Raw genomic sequence first — 25,103 nt, 5'->3', positions numbered from 1 at the left:
CTGTGGCATTGTACAGCACAAATCATCATGCTGTACACACATCATTCTTCTCTGTATATCCTAAGTGACTCCAGCTATCCCATAGAAAAATAAAATGCACAAAAAGCATATAGGTGCACTAACCAATCCCCCACCAATTGTTTGGCACCTTTCCCATGTGTCTACGCTGCTACTAGCCCCAGATTCAAACTTTTACCAACTATCCCAGTTTTACATCATGGCACTCGGCCAGGAAACTACATCCCCTAGCATGCATTGCACATAAGAGCCAACAATGGGATACCTGGCCCTGTCTTGTAGTATCTGTCCATCACTCACTAAATCTCCTATCTATCTATCTATCTATCTATCTATCTATCTATCTATCTATCTATCTATCTATCTATAGTTAGATTAGAAAAACAGAGAGAGAAAGAGAGAGATGAAACAACAGTGTTTCCTTTCCACTATACTACTCAGGAGAGGCTGTTTCCCTGTCCTTGGCCAGGTGATCACTGTGTGATGTCAGTTGTGGGCGGGGTTACCGATGACGTTTTACAGCTTACCTAGCAACATAAAAAACAGAGATCATGTGACCTCTGTCTCAGAAAGAAGGGTGAGGACAGAGGAGTGGAGACAGAGTGGAGCAGGCAGTGAGGATTTTCATCAGCTTCAGGATGCGCTACAGACAAACAGACCAATTCATGTATTAGAAACCTATTACAAACAAGCTAAGCTTATGGTTGGAGATTGAACATGGTTAAAACTTTCTTAAACAGAGTTCCCCTTTAAGGTACATTTATGTGCTTTGGTGCAGAAACCCTACAATAGATACACAGTATGTGACCATAACTAGAGATGAGCGAACTTTTCAAACGTTCGTTCCGACCGGACTTCCAAATTTTTTTAAAAAGTTTGGTTCGACCTAATTACGGATTTCTTCTGATTTTATAGTTTAAAGCATCTATATGATAAGGGGGTAGTGTATTTGGTTGAATTTAGGGCTCTACATGTCAGTAACATCATTATTTTTTCGATATCTCAAAGTCAATTTTTTAACTTCAATATGCAGGAAATTCACCATCACAGGGTCTATGCAGGAAAAAGGGTTCAACTATAGTACTTGTATATCTGTATAGCACTTTTTAGAGTTTTATTCTACACACATGCACAAGGTATATATTTATGTCTCAGGAAAACACCTATGTCATATAAACTCTCGCAAGGGTACAACTATAGTACTTGTATATCTGTATAGCATTTTTTTTTTAGAGTTTTACTCTTCACACATGCACAAGGTATATATTTGTGCCTCAGGAAAACAGGTATGTCATATACACTCTCACAAGGGTCCAACTATAGTACTTGGATCTCTGTATAGCACTTTTTTTTAGAGTTTTATTCTACGCACATGCACGAGGTATATATTTGTGCCTCAGGAAAACACCTATGTCATATATACTCTCGTGAGGGTGACAGTATAGTACTTGGATATCTGTATAGCACGTTTTTGTTCTGTGCACCCTTTGCTCTCCTATGCCTAATCTATCTACCTATCTATCTTTCGCCCTCTCTATTTTTCTCTGTCAATCACTATATGTTTCTCCTCTCCGCTTTCCTAATAATCTTTTTGTCTTTGCTTTTGAACAATATCTTTTCAGTACAGCAGCAGCGTTTTGTCACTGACGAGCTCTGTGCACTGCTAACAGTCTTCTTCCTCTCTCTGTGCAGACTGCCTCATGCGGTCATGTGACCGCTCTTCTTAAAGCAATACTGACGTCACACAGGGGGTGGGCTACAACATCCCTGCTGATTGGATGTGTTACGGCCATCATGGGAAAGCGCTTTTCCTGCCCAGAACACTTCCTGCCTTCTAAAATGGCGGCTGCCATTTTAGAAAGCAAGAAAAAAAAAATTTGGAGCGGGTTTTCAAAAATCTGAATCCAACCGGGCTCAGACTTTTGGAAAAATCCGAACCGGATCCCATACCGGCTGAACCGGTTCACTCATCTCTAAACATAACCTAAAGAGGTAATGACATTACTTGGGACAAGATCATAACACGCCTTCAGAGACAAGATCATAACACGCCTCCTGAGAAGATCATGAGTTATCTGAGATAAAATAGAAGAGGCGGGAATATGGAGACAACATCACATTAAAAATGAAAGAACTACACAACTTCCTGTCAACCATATATATACTGAAGCCAGTACTATTAGTGATAACACTATACCAATAAGTCATACAGTATATCTTGGGATGATTGTTTTATTTGAAAACAGTTTTATGATAATGGAATATCCCTGTAAAGAGTCACTGTCGTGGTTTTTTTTTTTTTTTTTTTTTTTTGCAGAAATCAATAGTACATGCGATTTTAAGAAACTTTGTAATTGGGTTTATTAGGCAAATATGCCATTATCTGCATTTAAAAAGACTTTCCCCAGGCCTCCCCCTTCCCCTCTCTTTCTCTCATTCACTGCTCATTATCAGGAAATCTTGACACTTTTACATCAGTCGGGCCCTGTTTAACCTATGGAGAGGGGAGGTGGGAGGAGGGAGATTAGTCGGCATTAGAGAGCAGAGAACAAAGGATTACACAGTGGGGAGCTGTGTGAAAGCTGTATTCAGAGGTCAGTGCTGACTTCAGAGGAGATAGCCCGGAGATGTAGCTGTAAATTAACTCTTTGTTGTCCTGTTTTGGTGATCTCCCTCCACCCCTCCCCTCTCCATAGAAAACCATAAAGACAGGGGGGAGAGCTTCACACTGCTTTTTCATGATAAAAATGCAATTTTCGGCTAATAAACCCAATTACAAAGTTTTTTAAAATTGCCGTTACTATTGATTTCAGCAAAAAAAAAAAAAAAATATGTAAACGACAGTGACACTTTAACATTGCAGATTTAGATTAGTAATGTTCTCAACTCTAACAAATATAATATAGTGACTGTATATTGAAGCTTGAAGGTAAATTTGCTTACATTTTCCTTTGCTCTACGACTCCATTGATTTAGCGTTCCTTACTAATCATAACAAAAAGAACAAGAAACACAAGTCGTCGGCTTTTATAGCACATAATGGCTGCCTTTGGGCAATATCTGCTTTGGCATGAAGGGCAATCTGTAATAATAGGTGACACTGACAAAAAGCTTATCATGGGTGAAACAATAGATTGATGATTGCCCCCTCAGGTATCTTCAACACGGAGAGAGCGCGGCTGTAAATTAGTACACCTCCAGCATTTTTTCGGAAATCGGAAGTTTTATGTTCTGCAAATCCAAATCTATTCCGCTCCGGGTCTTATAACTTTACACTGTAAAGAAAATGTCTCGGTGACATGAAACAAGTATTGTACATTGGGAGGTCAAGTCAATCAATAAATCCACAGCTTTACGTTTATGACATTTGCAGAAGAAATGTTATCAAATGCAAAGAAGAAAAACTCAACGGAGTTTTATATTAATGTCATTTTTTATACCCTGTATAATAATCCATATATAACTGTCCTAATAATTCACAAGTGTAGCAGAGGGGGGAAGTTCCTGACACCCACTGGTAATGACTAGTGGTGTGCGAGAACTTATATTACTCGAGCATTTTTCAGTACTCCAGTGCTCGACTCAAATAACAAGCAGGGCCGGTGTCAGCACAGGCCTTACCTGGGCAAGTGCCGGGGCCCACGGCACCTTTAGGGGCCCAGAAAGGGAGAGGGTCTAATACTCAGCCTGCTCACTTTAGTGTAGGGTCAGCACTGAACATGAGAAGACGCAAGAGATGGAGCAGGACCTGCAGAGAGATAGAAAAGGGTGAAGGACCTGATCACATGACCCGAAGGTCCCCAACCTTACAGCTCGACAGAGACGAAGATGGAGAAGACTGAGTTGTAAGTGCAGTCAGGGACGTTATAATACATTGGTGGGCCCAGTGCACAGCCCTCAAGAGTGCCCCCCCAACCCAGCGTTATCAGAATCAGAGCTCCACACACAGTATAATGCCCTGAAAATGCCCCCATACTCTATTAGGAGCCCCAATACATTCGGTAGTTATCTTATAACCTTGTAAAGATATCACCAATGATACAGTTACATAGTTCCGCCACACCATGACCACTATCACTACACACCCTATAACAGTTACATCCATTTACTCACAGGGGGCGTCTTCTCTGATCTGAGTCTTTCACCTTTTCTTTCTCTCCATCTAGCGTGGGCCACCTTGAAGTCTTCCCCCAGCTGTGAATCATCTCTCCAGAATCTGACAGAGAAACATTTTAGGCTCCAACACATACAGTAGTAAGGTCCCCTGTACCCCTATATAGTAGTTACCCCCCTATGTACCCCTATATAGTAGTTACTCTGTACCCCTCTGTGCCCCTATTTAGTAGTTACACCCCTCTGTGCTCCCACTCAATAATTAGGTATGCTCTGTGTCCCAATATAGCAGTAAGGTCCCTATATAATATAGGCACCTCTGTGCAGCCCCAATGTTAGTATAGAGAGCTGTGTGCTGCCCCCAGTAGTATAGACAGCTGTGTGCTGACCCCAGTAGTATATAAAGCTGTGTGCTGCCCCAGTAGTATAGACAGCTGTGTGCTACCCCCAGTAGTATATAGACCCCCTGTGTGCTGCCCCCAGTAGTATATAGACCCCCTGTGTGCTGCCCCCAGTAGTATATAGACCCCCTGTGCACTGCCCCCAGTAGTATATAGACCACTAGGTGCTGCCCCCAGTAGTATATAGACCCCCTTTGTGCTGCCCCCAGTAGTATATAGACCCCCTGTGCACTGCCCCTAGTACTATAGACCACTAGGTGCTGCCCCCATTAGTATATAGCCCCCTCTGTGTTCCCCCAGTTATATATACCCCTCTGTGCATCCCCCAGTAGTATATATACCCCCCTGTGCACCCCCCAGTAGTATATATATCCCCTGTGCTCCCCAAGTAGTATATAGTCTCCCTGTGCACACCCCAGTAGTATATCTATCCCCTGTGCCCCCCTATATAGCCCCCTGTGTGCTCGCCCACTTATATATACCCCCCTGTTCACCCCCTTTTATATAATCCCCCTTTGCACCCCCCCAGTTATATATATACCCCCTGTGTGCCCCCAGTTATATATATATACCCCCTGTGTGCCCCCCAGTTATATATATATATATATATATACCCCCTGTGTGCTCCCAGTTATATATATACCCCCGTGTGCGCGCCAAGTTATGTATGCCCCTCTTTTATATAATCCCCCTGTGCACCCCCCAGTTATATATCCCCTTGTGTGCCCCCCCAGTTATATATACCCCTGTGCACCCCCTTTTTATATAATCCCCTTGTCACTTTGCGCTCCCCCAGTTATAAATATACCCCCTGTGTGCCCCCCCCAGTTATATATACCCCCCTGTGCGCACCATCCCCCCCAGTAGTATATAGGCCCCCCCTGTGGCACCCCTAGTTGAATAGACCCCCGCTGTGTGCTGCCCCCTGTTATATAGCCCCCCTTTGTGCTCCCCCCTCCCATATAGCAAGTAACAAAAAAACCAAACACTTTATACTCACCTTGGACCGCGCGTTCCTCTTCTCTTTACTTCACTCTTGTGGCCGCAGGCAGTGCTTTACCTGCAGTCACAAGAGGCCGCTCTCCCGCAGTGGTATGGGTGCTGAGTGACGTCACTCAGCACCGACACCGCGAGAGGGGAGAGCGGCCTCTTGTGACCGCAGGTAAAGCACTGCCTGCGGCCACAAGGATGGCTGGCTCCCGACCTGTCAGTGCCGCTGCTGCTGCCTGTATCTATGAGCGCTCATTACGAGCACTCATAGCTACAGTACAGAGCTCAGCAGCAGGCAGGGGGGGGGGCCTGCAGGGGGCGCCATGGATGGGTAACTTACCCATCCCGATGGCGCCCCCCTGGCAGGCTGGTGGCCGGAGCCCTGTGCAGTCGCAATGGTCGCACAGAGCAAAGGCCGTCCCCTGCTCAGGGTGGGCCCCTTTAACCAGTGGGCCCGGTGCACATGCACCATGGGCCCTCTGGTTAAAGTGGCCCTGAGTGCAGTATGTCAGTTTCAGTCAGTCAGTGTCTGAGTCAGTCTGTCAGTGCCAATCAGTCAGCGTCAGTCAGCCAGTGTCAGTTAGTCAGTCAGTGTTAGCCAGTGTCTGTGTCAGTGATGTGTGTTTGTGTATGTTAGTGATGTCTCAAGTGATTGTGCATAGTGTTTGGATGATGGGTGCATTGTGGAAGGATAAGGAGCCCACTGAGGTTCTGTCGTCCGGGGGCCCACATAAACCTGGAACCAGCCCTGATAACAAGCCCCATTAAAATCATTCTAACCAGGTGCCCCCTTCACAGCAGAGATACTTTCCGACCGCAGTATCTATAGGGTTAATTGTCAGCACCGGTGTGCAGGTCTCAGGCATAGACTGCAGCAACGACAGGAGGGGGTTAAACATCCTTCAAGAGTCATATATACAAAAATTAGAATATAGAAAAATTAAATATAGAAACATTGAAAAAATGATCAAGAAATGAAATTTATACAGAAGTGGTACCGGTAAAAACTACACAACATAGTGCAAAGAATGAACACTTTTCATATACCCCATATACACTTTACTTTTGCTTTCCATACCCAACGCTCGCTGTCGGTATAAGGTGTATGAGGCTCTCCCAACCATCCACTGACAGACAATGTGGATCTAGATTGGGGTCATGCATGATGGAAAATCACCACCCAACCCCTTTGTTCTGGGAGAAATAAACCGCAGACAAAGCTCTCTACCCTGCCCTTCACTCCCCATAGAGAACACAAGATCACCCGGCCATGCAGAACATTCCTGTGTATAAGGAGGACAGACGAGAGAGATAACTTGCAACCCTTTACTTTTGTCATCTTTACCCAACACTCGCTGTCATTAATGATGGAAAATCACCGTCCGACCCCTTTGTTCTGGGAGAGATAAACTGCAGACAAACCTCTCTATCCTGCCCTTCACTCCTCATAGAGAACGCAGGATCACTCGTCCATGCCGAACAATATTGTATATAAGGAGGACAGATGAGAAACATAACTGGCAACCATTGGATGAATCGCTTGTCAGTTATTGAATGTGTGTGGCCACCTTCAGAGGAAGAGGGAATAACTAACTGATCGTGGTGCGTCCAAACTCTGCCCCCTAGCGGTACCCAGACTGGGGACACATCTTCCAGCTGAAAGGAGCAGCGGTGGGCACATTTTATTCATGTCTAGAAAATTGTGCCAAAGATTAAAGGGGTTTCCTGTTTTAAAAACACAGGATAGGAGACAAGTATAGGATGATGGTGGGTTCAGCCTTCATGCCCCTCGGGCATCTTTGTATCAGCATCGAAGCTCCTTTGTTATGAATCGACCCACTGCTCCATTCATTCTCTATAAAGCCACCAGAGAGAGCCGAGAATAGCTCCTTCAGAACAAAGGAGCCAGGTGGCCAATAGAGAGAGAAAGGCAAAGAGGTCAGACACCCCCCCCCCCCCCCATCAATCTCATACTTGTGGATAGGGAACAAGTATTTTTATATTGGCAACCCCCACATAGTTTTTACACTTACCGGAGTCTGTCTCTACTTGAATTTCCCGCTGTTTGCAGGCCCCTGAAGCTCCAGTTTGTGTCTTAATTTTTTTCTCCACTTCCTGGTTTGGGCTTTCCCATGATGCACTTTGTCTCCTGTGATTTCTAACTGACTCTGTAGAACTGTTAGATGGCTTATATCTTGCTCAGCCAAACAGAGCTAAGCAACCTGAGTCATGTGACAAAGGGAGGCTGGCCTAACAGGGCTTAGACCCGCCTCCCTCTTGATGGTGTCATTGTCACAAAATGGCTTCCTGGGGTCAACAGTCATTAGGTAAGAATGAGTTTACTTCACTTCCTGGTGGGGGGTTAGGGGGGGGGGAATAGGGGAGGGGCAGATAGCTGATTGAAGCATATTACAATGTTATATAACATTGTAATGTGTTTTAATTACTGGGAAAAAGCTTTTTGCTGGAGTACCCCTTAAGATTATGTTCACACAACGTGAACAACCGGCCGTTCCGTGACCCCGGCTGGGTGACAGAACGTCCGGTCTCTGTGCGGATCATCCCGGCCGGTACTTAAAGTGACACTGTCACCCCCTTTTTGCATTTTGACTGCTCTCCACAGGTGTAAAGGGTAAATGTTACAGCTTTCATTACTTATTTTATATTATTCAACATGGTGCTTCTTCTGGTAAAAAGTGGTTTTTATTATCTGTGGATTGGTATAAGTGGGCGAGGCTTCACGGGCTAAGCGACACTTAGCCCCGCCTCAGTCCGTGGCATCATCGCTGCATAGGCCCCGTCCCCTCAGCAGCTATTGGAAGGGCCAGCCTAAAGATCTAGGCCCACCCCCCACCCCAAGATTGACCCACACCAATGGCCGCTAAGGGGGCAGGGCCTATGTGATGATGTCACAGATGGGGGCGGGGCGATGTGACACATTAGAGACTAAGCCACGCCCCTTTGGCGCAGTAACAAGCGGATAAAAGTACACTTTTCACAAGAGCAAGCACCACGATTAATAATCTGAAATAAGGTATGGAGACAGCTAAATTAGTCATTTAAACGTTTTTAATTATGTAAAAATGACAAAATGGGGAGACAGTGTCACTTTAAGTATCGGCCGGGTGATCTTTCCGGCCGCAGAGCTCTGATGCGGGCGCATCAGCGCGCGCCCGCATCAGAGCTTCCCATAGCACACAATGAAGCGAGCGGCCGGAGCCGCTCGCTTCATTGTGTGAACTGACAGGGTTTCCTACGGCCGCAATTCATTGAATTGCGGATGCAGAAAACTGCCCTGTCAGTTATTTGCAGCCCCACACAGGATCCCGGTCGGAGCGTGTACGATGTGTATACGCTCCGGCCGGGATCTCATTGAAAATAAGGCATTGTTCCACCCCGCAAAAAGTACGGCCATTGTTGCCAATGGCAACAACGGCCGTACTTTTACGTAGTGTGAACATAGCCTTAAGGAGTTTTGCCCAATTTCCCCTAAATTCCCAGAGAATTTCTCCTAAAATACATATATACCAATCCCCAATCCCCTCTGCCTGATGCACCTAGCGCACTTCCCTCTGTCTCTTCCAGTCAACAACTAAAAGCCGTTCAATGTGTTTAGCAGATAGTTACAGTAGTTATCATTTTTGCACGTTCCTGTTGTCAGTGTCGTTGTTTTTTTCCCCCCTTCTTTTTGCCTAAAGCTTCTCCTGACCCCATGGCTGAAAGTCTAAATGTAATGAACAGACATTGAAGGATTATGTAAGCTGAAAGTGCCAAAATACATTATCCTTTTAAGATTAAGCGAAAACGTATTTTCACTTAATGTTATGCTAAATGTTTAGAGATGCATGGTGGCGGCGATAATACGACAAATGCCGGGGATTAGTGGACGTGTTCAAAGACGAGAATGTTACAATGCAAAATTCGGGAAGAATTGAATAATTAGACTGATATACATTTATAATATTCAGGCAAAAAAGTACAGAACGTCTCTCCCCTTGGTAATGGCAGCCGAGTGGGCAAGTGAGGGAGTGGTTCAGTGGTGTTTTTAGTCACATGGAGACTATTTAGCACAGGGACAGAGCAGTGGTGCAGTGTCCCACTAGGAGGTTTTCCAGTGTGTTGACTTTGCTTTAGGACAGGTGACTCCAACACCAAAGCTTAGGGGTTGTTCACCCAAAAAAATCTTTCAAATCATCTGGTGACAGAAAGTGCCAGTGATTTCTAATTTACTTCTATTAAAAAATATCAAGTCTTCCAGAACGTATCAGCTGCTGTATGTCCTGTAGGAAGTGGAGTATTCTTTCCAGTATGACACAGTGCTCTCTGCTGCCACCTCTGTCCATGTCAGGTACTGTCCAGAGCAGGAGCAAATCTCTCCTGCTAATATGTTCTATGCTGATGAACACTGTTTTAGATATATAGATCTCCTGCTATTCTATATACGTTGTTTCTGACAATATATATATATTATATATATATATATATATATATATATATATATACATACATATATATATATATATATATATATATATAAATATATATATATATATATATACTGTATATATATATATGATATAGCTCAAAAATCTTTGATGCAACTTTAATATGATGTCGTCATTCTGACATTTATTATATGAAAAATTTAATAAAAAAATTGAAACAGAAAACCTCTTCTGTTCTGGACACTTCCGGACATGGACAGAGGTGGCAGCAGAGAGCACTGTGTCAGACTAAAAAGAAAACAACATTTCCTGCAGAACATACAGCAGCTGGTAAGTACTGGAAGACTTGATATTTTTTAATAGAAGTAAATTACACATCTCTGGCACTTTCTGGCAACAGTTGATTTGAAAGAATTTTTTTTTTTTTTTTTTCGGTGAACAAGCCCTAAGTCACCGACCATTTGGCCAGCCACAACACAAAGCAGGTATCAAAATCACACCTGTGTGCTGGCGCCAGGACGCTAACATCTTTGGCTGAGCTGACACAACAACACCTAGGCCTGTACCTCACCACAAGTAGAGAGGGGCTATTAAAGCTACAAAGCATATACATCCATGGTTGGGAACTGTAAATTTAAAAAGGAACTACAAGTAACAGCACTATCCTGACAGGAGTAAACCAACACCGTCTGTACCACTTTGAGGAGAGATTGAAGCTTAACATTCCCTTTAAGAAGCCACAAGTAAAATCATACATCCATTGTATTCATTAGACAGGGGAATCATCAAATCACTGAACTGGCAAATTAAATAAAGTGTCCCAGTTTAGTTGATAAGATATTGTTCCTGTAGGGAATGACGTATATATGTGTTTTGTTCTTTTTGTATAAAAGCAACAAAGCTTCTTAGTATAAAAGAAAAGTCTAGGTAAGTTGTTTGCGTCAGGAGCATGGAGGACAGTGATTGGTCACAGGAGATGCAGGGGATCCATGTGATGTATTCTTTCTGAATATGTACAGATTTAGGCTATGTTCAGACGCTGTATGAGACCGGCCGTTCCATGACGGAATGGACGGTCTCATAAAAGATCATCCCTGCAGTACCGGCCAGATGATCTTTAATGCTGCTGAGTTCTGATGCACGGATCAGAACTCCTTACTGTACACAATGGAGGGTGCGGCCAGAGCCGCACACTCCATTGTGTGCACTGACAGCGTTTTCTGCAGCCACTATTCATTGAAAAGCGGCAGCAGAAAACTGACATGTCAGTTTCAAGTGGCGCCACTAGGTATCCCGACCAGGATTCCCTCAGCCTGCAGCACAACAACGACCGTGATTACTGCGGAACTTACGTTGTGTAAACATGACCTTAAAGAGGATTTTCAACATTAGAAAAACCACAACAAATTTCTGGCAAAAACAGCGCCACCCCTGTCCTCAGGTTGCGTGTGGTATTACAATTCAGCTTCATTCACTTTACTGAAACTGAGCTGCAATACCACACCCAAACTGAGGACAAGTGGCGCCGTTTCTAAAAAGAAGCCCCCATGTGTTTCTAAACCTTGAAAATCCCTTTTAGAAGTGTGCTGGTTGTATAAATCGCTATTTTGCCTGTTACAAATTCACTGCAAATACAAATACCAGTCAAAGTCATTAGTAAAAAGAAATATCCAATCCAAAAATTACTCATTGTTTAAAATACGTTTTTATGTTAAACGAATGTTGAGTTTAAAGAATTTTTTTTTTTGTAATTTTCCTTTTTACGCTTAAACAATCCTGAAATCTTGCACTTTTCATTCTGGCCACTAATCCTAAAACAAAGCTGAGACTTCCTGTTCTGTCTGTGATAATAAGGAGGAACCTGCTGAAAAGTAATCTGTAGAGCATCACAGTAAACAGTGAAACCAGTACAAAGAGAAGACAATAGATGATGGTTATTGCTCAGCCTCTCCCTCCCTGTGGAATTTTCTCTAGACAGGTCACAAAGCATGCCCTAAAATATTTCCCATTCACGTTAATGGGGCAGCTGCTGTCTTTTGTTGTCTGTGTCCATGAGGCTTGCTGTAAAGCATATCACTAAATGCTGTTAAAAACAATTCAGGTAAGATGGCTGTCTCACAATGATATTAAAAATTACAGTCTGGTAATGGAATCAGAATAGAAATAAAAAACGTTTCGCTATCTGGTTCAGAAAATAGATGTATTTTTTATATTTCCTGTAAAACATGAATTCCCTCCATGAAATGATCTCCGCGTCCTCTGTGTCTTGTTCCTTCTGTCTTTTACATTCTGCGCTCGTTTCCTATTACCATGTTTCGACCATCTTTCATACTGTGTCATGTTCTCTTTTTCATCTTTTTCCTATCAGGTTAGCAGATTATTTTTACATCTCTCTGTGTCTGGGTGTTATTATACAAACATTAGACATCAAGCTTCTTAATTCCAACTCGAAATATTTTTTGGGATCAATTTTAAGAATCTTATCAAATTAAAGTATGACAAGTCATTTCAGACCCGAGGGATATAAGCTGCAAATGTGTTAGAAAAGCCAGCTGTAGAGGGACATACTGATGAGGAGATCGCCGGCCAGAATAGAAAGCGCATGGTAGCTTGGAGGTAAAGCTGCCGACTGGTTAACGTGCCCATCCTGGTAGTATTATATGAAAAATGGACTATAGAGAAGTAAAAGAAGGCGACCTTGTCTGATGAATCATGTGGACAGGTACACGTGCATTGCCTACCTGGGAAAAAGATGGCACCATGATAGGCAGGGGGGATTTAATCATAAGTAGGCACTTACCTCTCCCCTTGCCCGCGGTGAGAGGCACTGACCGGCTGCGTGACCAGTCCATCAGCTGACTCGTGTTAGGCTCCCAAGGCCAGTCCTGTTGCTCACCATGGGCACGTGGAAAGGTAAGTTTGTACTTATAGGCTATGGTCACACATATGCAAAACAAGAGTCCGCGGAGTCTCGGTTGCGAGTCTCAAAACACGGGATAGCCAGATATCTCTAGCCTGTTTCCACGGGGTGCCTCCATGATGGGGAGAGCACCACACCACCCTGATAAATAGCCCCTTAAGTCCCACTCGGTTGCAAGTATTGGAACATAAGTAGGGAAATACCAGGGTGGCCCCTTTTTGTCAATGTCTAACTCAAGGTACGAGGCTTCCATCCACAGACAGCCGTTTTGGGGTATTTGCCCCTCGTCAGTGTTGAGTAGGATTCTGGCTAGTTGGGTCAATTTTTTCACTGTTCTCCTTGAGTTCAGTGATTACTGTGTTTTGTATGGTCACACGTAATATGAGAGTGGCCGTTCCGTGACCCGGCCGGGTCACAGAACAGCCGGTCTCAGAAAAGATCATCCCGGCCAGAACTGCAGTACTGGCCGGATGATCTTTAGCGCTGCTGAGTTCTGATATGGGCGCATTATTGTGCACCCACATCACAACTCCCCACAGCACACAATGGAGGGTGCGGCTAGAGCTGCATGCTCCATTGTTTGAACTGACAGGGTTTTCTGTGAATAGCGGCAACAGAAAACTGACATGTCAGTTTTCTACAGCTCGGCTATGGATCCCAGGCAGAGTGTATACACTCAGACCGGGATTCCCTCAGCCTGCAGCACTACTTAAGTACAGCAGATATCACGGCCGTTGTAACAATGGCCGTGATTTCTGCGGAACTTACGTAGTGTGAACATAGCCATACTGTGTACTGTGTATTAAACACCACCATCCTGGGCCCGAAACCCAATAATCATCCCTTTTTGCAACTATGATAAATCACCCCTTTTACTAATAAAAACATCAAGGGATATACAGTATGTGCCTATCCTACCTTATATACCCACCAACCCCCTCACCACATGTGACCCCGCCAGAATTTTTGCTTTCTTGTCCTTTTTTCAGAGAATATTAACACAATATTACACAAATAACACAAAAACTTTTTTGCCACTCATGGTTAGTGGTCGGGTTAAGCCATTTATTGTAAAAATACTTTGTTGTTTTAAATCATGATAGCAACCAAAAACATCCAAATGACCCTGATCAAAAGTTTACATACCCCAGTTCTTAATACCTTAGATTGCCCCCTCCAACATCAATGACAGCTTGAAGTCTTGGAAGGCGTGAATGAGGCACTTTATTTTCTTAGGCTGCATTCACACTATGTATATTTCAGTCAGTATTGCAACCAAAACCAGGAGTGGATTAAAAACACAGAAAGACTCTGTCCACACAATGTTGAAATTGAGTGGATGGCCGCCATTTAATGGCAAATATTTGCTGTTATTTTAAAACAACGGCTGTTATATTGAAAAATTGGCCGTTATTTACTGTTATATGGCAGCCATCCACTCAATTTCAACAGATCCTTTCTGTGTTTTTAATCCACTCCTGGTTTTGGTTGCAATACTGACTGAAATATACGTAGTGTGAACGCAGCCTCAGATGGTAAAGCTGCACTTTTTATTGGCAAAAGCCTCCAATTCCTGTGAATTCCTGGGCTGTCTTGTATGAACTGCAGGCTTAAGATCTCCCCAGAGTGGCACAATGAGATTGAGGTCAGGAGACTGAGATGGCCGCTCCAGAACCTTCACTTTGTTCTGCTGTAGTCAGACAGCTCGATCATGATGACCAAAAGCATCTAAATCACACTGATCAAAAGTTCACATACCCTGATGATTTTGGCCTGATAAGATAAGAAGTTGATGCAAATTAAAACATTGGCAAAAAACTGCCAGGAAAATTGCTTGGAATGCAAAGAAATACCCATAAATAACATCAACTGAAATAAAGGACTCTTAAAACTAACAGTGCGGCTGATTCAAGATGCACAATAAGGAGGCACTTGAAGAAAAATGGGCTGCGTAGTTGAGTCGCTAGAGAAAAAAGACTATTACTGTGAAAATGCCACAAAGTATCTCACCTACAATACGCAAAACAGCACAGAGACAAGCCTCAAAACTTCTGGAACAAGGTCATTGGAAGTGAGGAGACCAAAATAGAACTTTTTGGACACAACCATAAGGGTTACATTTGGAGAAGAGTCAACAAGGCCTATGATTAGAGTTGAGCGAACCGGGTTTGGGTTCGAGTCCATCCGAACCCGAACGTTCGGCATTTGATTAGCGGTGGCTGCTGAACTTGGATAAAGCTCTAAGGTTGTCTGGAAAACATGGATACAGCCAATGACTATATCCATGATTTCCACATAGCCTTAGGGCTTTATCCAAGTTCAGCAGCCACCGCTAATCAAGTGCCGAAAGTTTGGGTTCTGATGGACTCGAGCATGCTCCAGGTTCGCTCATCTCTAGTTATGATTAAAGGGGTTATCCAGCGCTACAAAAACATGGCCACTTTTCCCCCTACTGTTGTCTCCAGTTCAGGTGCGGTTTGCAATGAAGCTCCATTTACTTCAATGGAACTGAGTTTCAAAACCCCACCCAAACTGGAGACAGCAGTAGGGGGAAAGTGGCCATGTTTTTGTAGCGCAGGATAACCCCTTTAAAGGAACACCATTCGTACTATAAAGCATGGAGCTGGATCGCTGATATTTTGGGGATGTGTAAGCTACAAAGGCACAAGAAACTTGGTCAAAGTTGAAGGAAAGATGAATGCAGTACGTTATCAACAAATACGAGAGGCAAATTTGCACTCATCAGCCCAAAAGCTGTGCTTTGGACGTACTTGGACGTTCCTACATTACAAAGATCCAAAACTAAAGGCTAAGTTGATCTGTTATTGGCTGCAGCAGAACAAAATGAAGGTTCTGGAGTGGCCATGTCAGTCTCCTGACCTCAATATCATAGAGCCACTCTGGGGAGATCTAGAGCGCACAGTTCATACAAGACAGCCCAGGAATTTACAGGAACTGGAGGCTTTTTGCCAAGAACAATGGGCAGCTTTACCATCTGTAGCCTCATCTACAAGTACCACAACTACACAGTATTAAGAACTGGGGTATGTAAATCTTTGATCAGGGTCATTTGTTTTTTTTTGTTTTTTGTCAGTATGATTTAAAAAGAGAAAACACAGTAGTTTGACAATAAATGGTTTCACCCGACCGCTTACCATGAGTGGAAAAAAAAGTTTTTGTGTTATTATTCATATTCTCAGAAAAAAGGACAAGAAAGCAAAAATTCTTCCGGGGTATGTAAACTTTTGAGCACAACTGCATATCAAGTGTACTGGTGGCTATTCTGATATGACAGGGGGCTACAATATTCCTCAGGTTTGGTACAATACCAGGTTAGGTACAGTATCCAAAAGCAAATCTTCCAAAGCTTTTCTGAACTTTTTTAAAAAAAAATTTTAAACATATTAAATAGTGATAAAATTGGAATGGAAAACATTATGTTTCTAACTTTTGTTGTTGTTGTTTTTTGTTTCCAGAATCTTTTTCTCTCTGGAATTTCTTTGTTTCCAGAATCTATTATGATTTTGAGCTTCTTTCAAAATTTGACTCAGATAGCCGTTCTGTAATCAAACTCCTTTGTACTATAGTGTATGATTTCAGAACATAGCTTTGCTTACTCCTCCCACAGAGGGGTATAATCTGTAACACATGTATGTGCCAAAAACAGGAATATTCGTTTTAAAAATGAGGTGCAGTATATACACAATTAAAGGTTGCACCTCTTAGCGAGCAGAATACACAAAATTGTGCTGCTGATTCTTTAAAAACGTGGTACAAAGAGCATATGGCAGTTTGAAAGGAGTACTCCAGAGGGGGAAAAAAAATGTAAAAAAAAATATACAGATTTGTAAATTACTTCCATTAAAAACAAAACAAAAAAAATACGTCTTTTAGTACTTGATTTTTGACTTCGCGAACTATAGAAATGGGGGAATCCTACATGCTTTTTTTGTTTTTTGTTTTATTTTTTTTAAAAAGCATGTAGGATTTCCCCCATTTCTATAGCCAGTTAGGTTAAAAACCAAACAACGGCAGCCTAGTAGTGCCACGGTTGGAAGAGCCATTTATTTTGGCCATCACCACCCTAATAATACCAACCTGTTGCCATCCAGTCCAGGAGCACCATTTTTTTATGTTCTGGGACCTTAGCACCCGGCTCTTCCCAGTACCCCTGGTGTGCTGTGTACTGGGGTAATAATGGGGGGGTTAGTGTTAGCCATTTTACCTGCTAACACTAAGCCCCGGTTTAGTAATAGATGCTGTCCTTCAGACAGCTTCCACTACTAAGCCTGTAAAGTAAAGAGAAAAAAAGGCAATATTCAATTGAAAAATATTTTTTATTTAAACAAAAACACCCCCGTCACTTCTTGTGTACCATTTTATTAAAATAAATAAATAAATAAATTACTGGTCATAGTCCACGGAATCCAGTGTAATCCTCAGGATACCGATATCTGATAAACAAACTGAAAAACAAAAAGGTGTTTTATTTCTTACCGTATGCAGATAGCTAAATGGATATTAAGTTAAATGGATATGCTATGCATCCCCACTTAAACACCTCGGGGCCAGATTGTGCTCCATTAGCTGTGCTGAACGCACTTTGCAGGCACCAGCAAGAAATTGATTAAGTGACTTAACCCCTTCCTTACTAGGATAGGCACATAATATGTCCAAATTTAAGACACTAACTGTAACTAGTACTTATTTTTGGAGTAGGCCTTATACTCTAAGTTTACTGCAAATACCCTGCAAAATCAAACTAGGGTTTGTTTTCTGGGTAGGGCTTATTTCTGGAGAAACAGGGAAGTTTATTTCCCCCAGAATGCCCTGTCCAGATCTGAAGCATTTAACCTATGAGATTCCTGTTCCTGTGCTTCTCTGCTTTTCTGCATCCAGATAGCAGCTCATAGATGATGTTCTCTTTCTAGGCAGATTGAAAAATCATCTCAGAGAGGAGATAGCTGTATGAGGACGGTTAGTATCATTGCTACAGAATACGGATGCACTGCAATAGTGCTGAAATGACTGATGTGATGGTGTTTATCTTGTTCTGTATTACCAGAGAGACAATACCCTTCTTAGTGGTACATCACCATAATGGCACCTGTATGTTTTATTCAGATAATTTCGCAGCTTCTAGAAAACTAGTGTTCTTCACAGATCTGTGGCTGTTATTGTAAGAGTTATGTAACCAGCCCGTTCTGCACAGAGCAATGGGGACCAAACATTCTCATGGTGCTAAATTGCTGAGGTTATAAATGACTTAAGCTGAAATTTTTGCAATGAGGCAGGTAAAGATGAGGAACTGTATATTCTTCTTGATTTGGTGGTAGAAACAAAATGTGCAAGAAGCCCACTGGCACTGTCAGGTGCCAAACAGCTAGGTAAACTGTGAGATCTTGATGATAACAAGCTTATTTGCAGGGAACATTGCAGACATGGTTATGTACTGCGCTGAGTTCTTTGTATTGAGTGAATTTGTCATTGTCATTTACTGCTGCATCTGTGCAATGTGTGACATAGCAGCAGAGAAGTTTGTCTCTGGATCCATGTGGCCATAGGTAGTAAGCAAGGGCTAGTATTGGTAGCCTACTGCGTCATTGGTTTGCATCAGACTATGCAACTGAACTCCAACCCTGCCCTCAGTGTTGTCATCTTATCTGCCCAGCCCCTAAAGTCTACACCATATCTCCCGGTCATATACATATATATATATTTATTAGGAAATAGGTGTGTTTACAGCGTACTGCTTAGTGCTGAATAATGGCACAAGAAAGAAGGGATGGATGAGCTGTGAGAAACAGCTGAGGAAAAGCAATGCATTTTTGGACTACTAGTACTAAGCGACTTATCATACATAAATCCACAAGAGTACATAGTGGGGATTTTTTCAAAGGCCTCATGCCTCAAAAGCCATAATGACTCATTGTACGTCAGTGAAACACACGCTGTTTACAGCTTTCCTGGGTGCAGTTAACCTTTGATTTACCTGTCAGGTTATGTCAGGTGGCCTGTTATAAAACCATGTCTGACATAAGAATAGTTGCCTTAAGACAGTGACACTTATTCTTCTGTCAGACAGGGTTTTTAGAAAAGGCCACCAGATGTAAGCTGATAGTTGACTCACAGGATTAACTTCACCCAGGAGAGCTGTGGACAGTATGAACTGACACACAAAGTGACAGGACAGGAGACATTTCACAGCTGCACAGCTCACAGGACTTGATGTGACACCTGAGAGAGTTACATTACCTGGGTGGTATAAAACTTAGGGAACCAGCTGTGGTGGGACTCTACACTAGTACTGCAGCTATCAAAATTCTCAATATCTGCCTTTGTGTGACAAGAGATGACAGTGTCCAAGAAACTGTGTGCCGTACTAACAAAGAACTTGCTGGACTGTAACGCTGGAGATCAAGAAGACGGTACAGCTGGAGACTACTGCATTGTAAGCGTCATGGGGCACTAAACAGTGCAATGCCACAGGCTTGTACTGTACTTGTTACTCACAGACAGACAAAGGGATTTAGATGCGTACAGAATGGTAAAAAGAACATTTTACAAAGGGGAGAAAAGAAAAAAAGACAAACACAAAAGCATGTAATGGGCCTTTATAAAGCCAGACATGTAAGCACAAACTATAGCGAGATCTAGCACCAAATGAAATCGTCCATTGTAACCCAGAGTGATTTTTGATAAAAAGAATGATGGAAAGTCACACAGGTACTTGGCAAAAAAGTAAAGTAAAACACAAAGTTAAACTATGAAACACCTATAGAAACTAGGATCAAAAAGATCATGAATATATTTCTCATATATTTCCCCTAATCGCCATATATTCAAACTACACCAAATTGAAAAGGGAAACCCAAAAGAATAAATGTAAATAAATCTTCGTTTAATTCATGAAAAAATATCAAGTTTATTTCATCAATCACAGAAAAACAACATTAAAAACAAGACCTGGGGAGGTGGGAGACCAGGTTGCTGGGACAAGGTATTTAAAGTGCCAATGCATCCATATCCATAATAATGTAAACCATATAAAGATGTTCGTACAGCATAAGGTGCATATAAATAAAGTCGGCATGCGGCGTGGTCACACACGCCGCTATTGATTTAACACTATGGGGAATGGACTATGATAGTCCCCTATAATCACCATTCTTGGGTGGCGGTCTCTATATTTTTGAGTCGTTTTCTTACCCAAGTAAACAGAGCCATGACTAAGGGCAAGCCAGTCCGAAACGCATCGGCCTTGCTTTTTTTTTCTCTGGGCAAACCAGAATACAATGCCTGGCCCATGGTAGCCAGGGAGTCCCTTTATGCAGATGCAAAGAGGAGAGCCATGTAATGGATACTTTAGCATTGGTTGACTACCAATTATTTGCATACATGGAAGCCCAACTCTTTGATTTGTATAATTTCAATTTGAACAAGGTACAGGTGGTCAAGAGTTATCATATGCAATGACATGGTGATGGGGATCACAACGGTTGGCTCATGGTGGTAAAACTGTTTACACCCAACTGTAGGTCCACTAAGGTCCTCGACTACTAAAAGATTTTTGAAATGTCTTTATCATACTAAAAGGAGTGTGCCGATGGTCTTCCACTTAAAGTCTACAAAGGAAAGATGTCAGCCCAGGGCAAAAAGATAGTATTTGTAGTAGCTTTTCACAAGAATCAGGCATAGTGGCCAAAAGTTGTTGAGGCATTATTGAATTGAATGTGACATGGAACCACACAAAGCCGTACATGAGGGTCGTCTGTGCTGTTAGAAGTCAGTCCCCAAGGGAGACAAGAGGTCATGTCTTAAGGAGTAGGGATGGTAAGAACCTGCCGAGGTTCAGGTTTGTACGAACCCGGACTCTCGACAATGATTTCCGCTGTCTTAAACCTCTGGGCAGAGGGTGGATACAGCGGGAGGACCGCCTGGAAAACCGGGATACAGCCACAGCCATAGGTGGGAAACATTGCCGAGAGTCCGGGTTCATACGAACCTGAACCTCGGCAGGTTCAGACCATCCCTATTAGGTAGCAGCAGACCGTCGTTGTTGTTGTAGGTTTTTTTTTTTTAACGTGTTGAAAGACAAGGATCAGCCGACATTGTGCGTGTCAGCCGATCGTTGCCTTTTAAAGCTAGCTATTACACCAAGCGGTTATCAACCGTAACAGACGATAATCAGCCAAAAATGGCCGATAATCACTTGTTGTAAAAGGGCCTTTAAGTTACAATGAGCAGGGGAGGCACACTTAAACAATGCTTAACTTTACATGAAAATATCTTTAGTGCAATACAAAAGGGTATAACAGTGCTTTGGTACTTTGGTAGATATCACAACAATTGCTCGAGGTGAAATAAAGTGGCAGAATCTGTAGCAGTAGATAGAGGCCAGATAAGAACCTTTGCCTAATTTGTCTTGTACTCTGCCAGGATGTGTGTGATGTGAAATCTTGAAGAACTCCTCGTACTAACATTTAGATAACACTTTCTTATCTGATCGTCTTCTGCCTCTCAGTATCGGTGACCGTCCTGATAGGTAGTACAAGTCCCATGTCTGTCTGTGGGTAAAGCTAACTAGTAGCAGCTTTCCAATACCTCTTAAGTGTCCCTCTTTAGGAGGGACAGTCCCTACTTTTGACCCACATCCCTCTGTTCCTCTTTGCCCCTTACATGTCCCTCTTTTTGACCTAGGAGTTAGATTTGCAATAATAAATGTTTTATGTTGCATATTTTTCTATCATGTGGTGCAAGATGGATCCTAAAAATTGTTAAATTCAGATGAATCATGTGACATTATGGATCCTTTCACACCTGCACACACATCTATAGGTGTTTTGGGGACATGACCAGTACTCCAAAAAAAATTATTAAACTCTTGTGTCAGTGGATCCCGGCAAATGCAGAAATTAACTGAAACACATTTGTAATCCTGTCCGTGGTTGCAGGTCCACAATTACATACAGGGTTACTCATGTACGAATGAGACCTAAGGATGCAGTCACACATAACTAAATGCGTCAATCTGCAGCATATTCTGTATGTGAGATTGCATCAATCTGCGGCAGATCCTGTATGTGTGATTGCATCAATCTTCAGCAGATCCTGTATGTGTGATTGCATCAATCTTCAGCAGATCCTGTATGTGTGATTGCATCAATCTGCAGCAGATCCTGTATGTGTGATTGCATCAATCTGCAGCAGATCCTGTATGTGTGATGGCATCAATCTGTGGCAGATCCTGGATGTTGCATCAATCTGCAGCAGAGCCTGTATGTGTGGTTGCATCAATATGCAGCAGATCCTGTATGTGTGATTGCTTCCTTGAATTAAAAAGTATAGAAATATACTACCGTGACCCACAAGTGTCTTTGACGGTCCAGACACTTGGGAGGTATGGCCTTCTTAAGTAGTCAAGTGTAGTAAGTGGAGAGCAGCTTACTTGCATCTGTGCTCTACTGCAGATAAGCCTTTTTTTCTTTCCTTCTTAAAGGGGTCACTGTCCTGAAGTGGGAATCCATGGCGTTGGCAAGGGGGTTGCTCCTGTAACTCCGGTTACCCCAGGGTTGGGTTCAGCAGCGCATGACTGCTATAGTCTCTGGCACTGGAAAAACAGGTGTTATCTTATGTTTAGCTGGAACACAACTAACTAATTCTCCAGGGCGTGAGGTATGTAGCAGGCTAAACCTTCTCTCCTAAACTGTAGCTGTGCACAGGGGAAAGGAGACACCTAGTGGCTGGAGTAGGGCACAGCAGCTAACTGCACTAACTGTGGCACCTGACAGAACTAGCTTTGCCTGGGTGTGTAAAGACACTGGGGACACTACAAAATGAGATTCTAAGCACCTTCCTGACTAATTCCTATTTTTTCCTATGATCCCAAGGATACTACCCCTTCCTCATTGTAATATCTGTACACTTAATAAAACCCATCTAGTGTTTCTTTTCTTTGGGGTCAGGGATAAATCAAGGTCTTGTTTTTCATAGCGCAGAAAGCAAAGCGTGGAGAATTCTCCTCCCGCCGCAGCCCACTGCATTTGATTAAAACTATTACAAAAGATGAGGTTGTACATGTTTGTAGACGTGACAGGGGATAAAGCAGAAATAATACACACTTCGCTGGAGAAAGGAGAGCCACGTATTGATTGCTTTGCTTTCAGGGGTTGGGGGGGACGTATGGGGATGTTTGACCTATCCCATCTAATAGACAATGCACACAAGGGAATTCATAAATATATTGTGACACATAAAATAATAGATTTCATAGTGAAGCGGCTTCTAAAGAAAGCAACAACAAGTTCCGGTGTTATATTGTATGACACATAATATTTACCTTAATGGTGGTGATGGACTGTGCAATCCACATCGCGGCTGAATATAGTGCCCTTGGCCCTAGTGCCAACTAGAGATGAGTGAACCGGCTGAGGTTCGGGTTCGTATGAACCTGAACTATCGGCTTCTGGTTCCCGCTGTCTGCCCGCTCCGTGGAGAGGGTGGATACAACCTTGAGGACCGCCTGGAAAACTGGGATACAGCCATAGCCATAGGCTGTATGCCAGTTTTCTAGGCTGTCCTCAGGCCACAGAGCAGGCAGACAGCGGGAATCAGAAGCCGATAGTTCAGGTTCATACGAGCCCGAACCTTAGCCGGTTCGCTCATCTCTAGTCCCAACCTGGTAGCCGACTCACAGCTTATCTGCATTGTATGCAATGTCTCAATTAATGAAGTCATTGCTCTCATGATATGTATGGGAGCTGTGTATGGGACTTCACCATTCGATCTCCATGAACAGATGTCATCTCAAATCCCCAAGCTTCTGAAATGGATAGTGCCAGACTGGATCCAAGCACCATTTGTGTAGGAATCTATTGGGGTGGAGGGAGCCCACTTACCCTTTCCCACATTGACTTCACCTTCTTCTTCCACCGTGAGCATCTCACTTCAGACAGCAAATTAACTCGTCCCGGCCTATGGTGCTGCCGCTGCACCACCTGCTACCATCAAAGCTGTCCCCGCAGACACAGGACAGCAGTGGTAGGGCTATACTCATTGCGTGGTGAGTAGGAGTACTGTTCAACTCTTATTCAATGACAGGTTTCCTCTTCCCTTCTGGAGGCCAGAAGCAGCGTGCACAAGTCTAGTGTGACCTGCACCTGGCAAAAGAGGTGAAAAGTCTGAGAGATGTGGAGTGGAGGAGAGTAAATTTATTTATTCATTATTTTAATCAGGGTAAAATTCTGTTGACTGAGGGGGGTAGGCCATGTTCGCGATGGGGCAGCCCTATATACTGGGGGAGCATTGTACCTACGTTCAGTGTACCCACTGGGTGGAACTATACCTATTGAAGGGGCAACTCTAATTATTGGGGGCCCTTCAGCTAAGTGGTGGTGGTGTACCACCTGAGGAGACCACAGTACCTACTGGGGGCACTGTAACTTTTGAGTGGGCAACTCTCCTTTCTGGGGTACTGTACCTACTAGATGGCACTGTGCCTACAGAGGGGACCACAGTACCAACTGCGTGGAACTGTACATACTGAGCGGGCAACTTTACTTACTGGGGTACTGTACCTACTGAGGGGACCACAGTACCTACTCGGTTGAACTGTAAATACTGAGGGGGCAACTTTACCTACTGGGGCACTGTAGCTACTGGATGGTACTGTGCCTACTGAGGGCATCACGGTACCTACTGGGTGGAACTGTACATACAGGAGGAGCTTAATGAGGAGCTTAAAAAGAAAGTTGACATTTGCTTCGCATTAAATAGGGGGATAGTTTACTGTCCTTTGAGAAGCCTCTAAGTGCTATGTGAGGAACATTTCTATCAAACCGATACTCCAAGATAAGCAGAAAATATTATTCATTATGTAGCTAGTCAGCCAGTATACAATTTAGTAATATTACTCCATTTAGGTGCTCCTTTCTATCTGAAAATTCTGTTCAGTTGGATCTTGTGATCTCATTGTGACCCCCTCCAAATTACATGGGTTTCTGTGCTCTCAATATCAGCCATAACTTCAAGCAAGCTCTTCACAGGAAGGGGGGGGGATGACAGTTATATTCTTTTGGCTTTTTATAGATATATAAAGTTGAGGATTATTTCACCCTCCCTTTGGAAAAACATGCCCTTGATCCAATATGGTGTCTTTCAAGATGGCTTCCATGTTCTGGACATAGCCTAAAAGATAGCCCCCCTTACCCATTACTT

The sequence above is a fragment of the Dendropsophus ebraccatus genome, chromosome 4 (assembly GCF_027789765.1).
Source record: "Dendropsophus ebraccatus isolate aDenEbr1 chromosome 4, aDenEbr1.pat, whole genome shotgun sequence".
NCBI classification, from domain to species: domain Eukaryota; kingdom Metazoa; phylum Chordata; class Amphibia; order Anura; family Hylidae; genus Dendropsophus; species Dendropsophus ebraccatus.
This window is presented reverse-complemented; position numbering follows the sequence as displayed.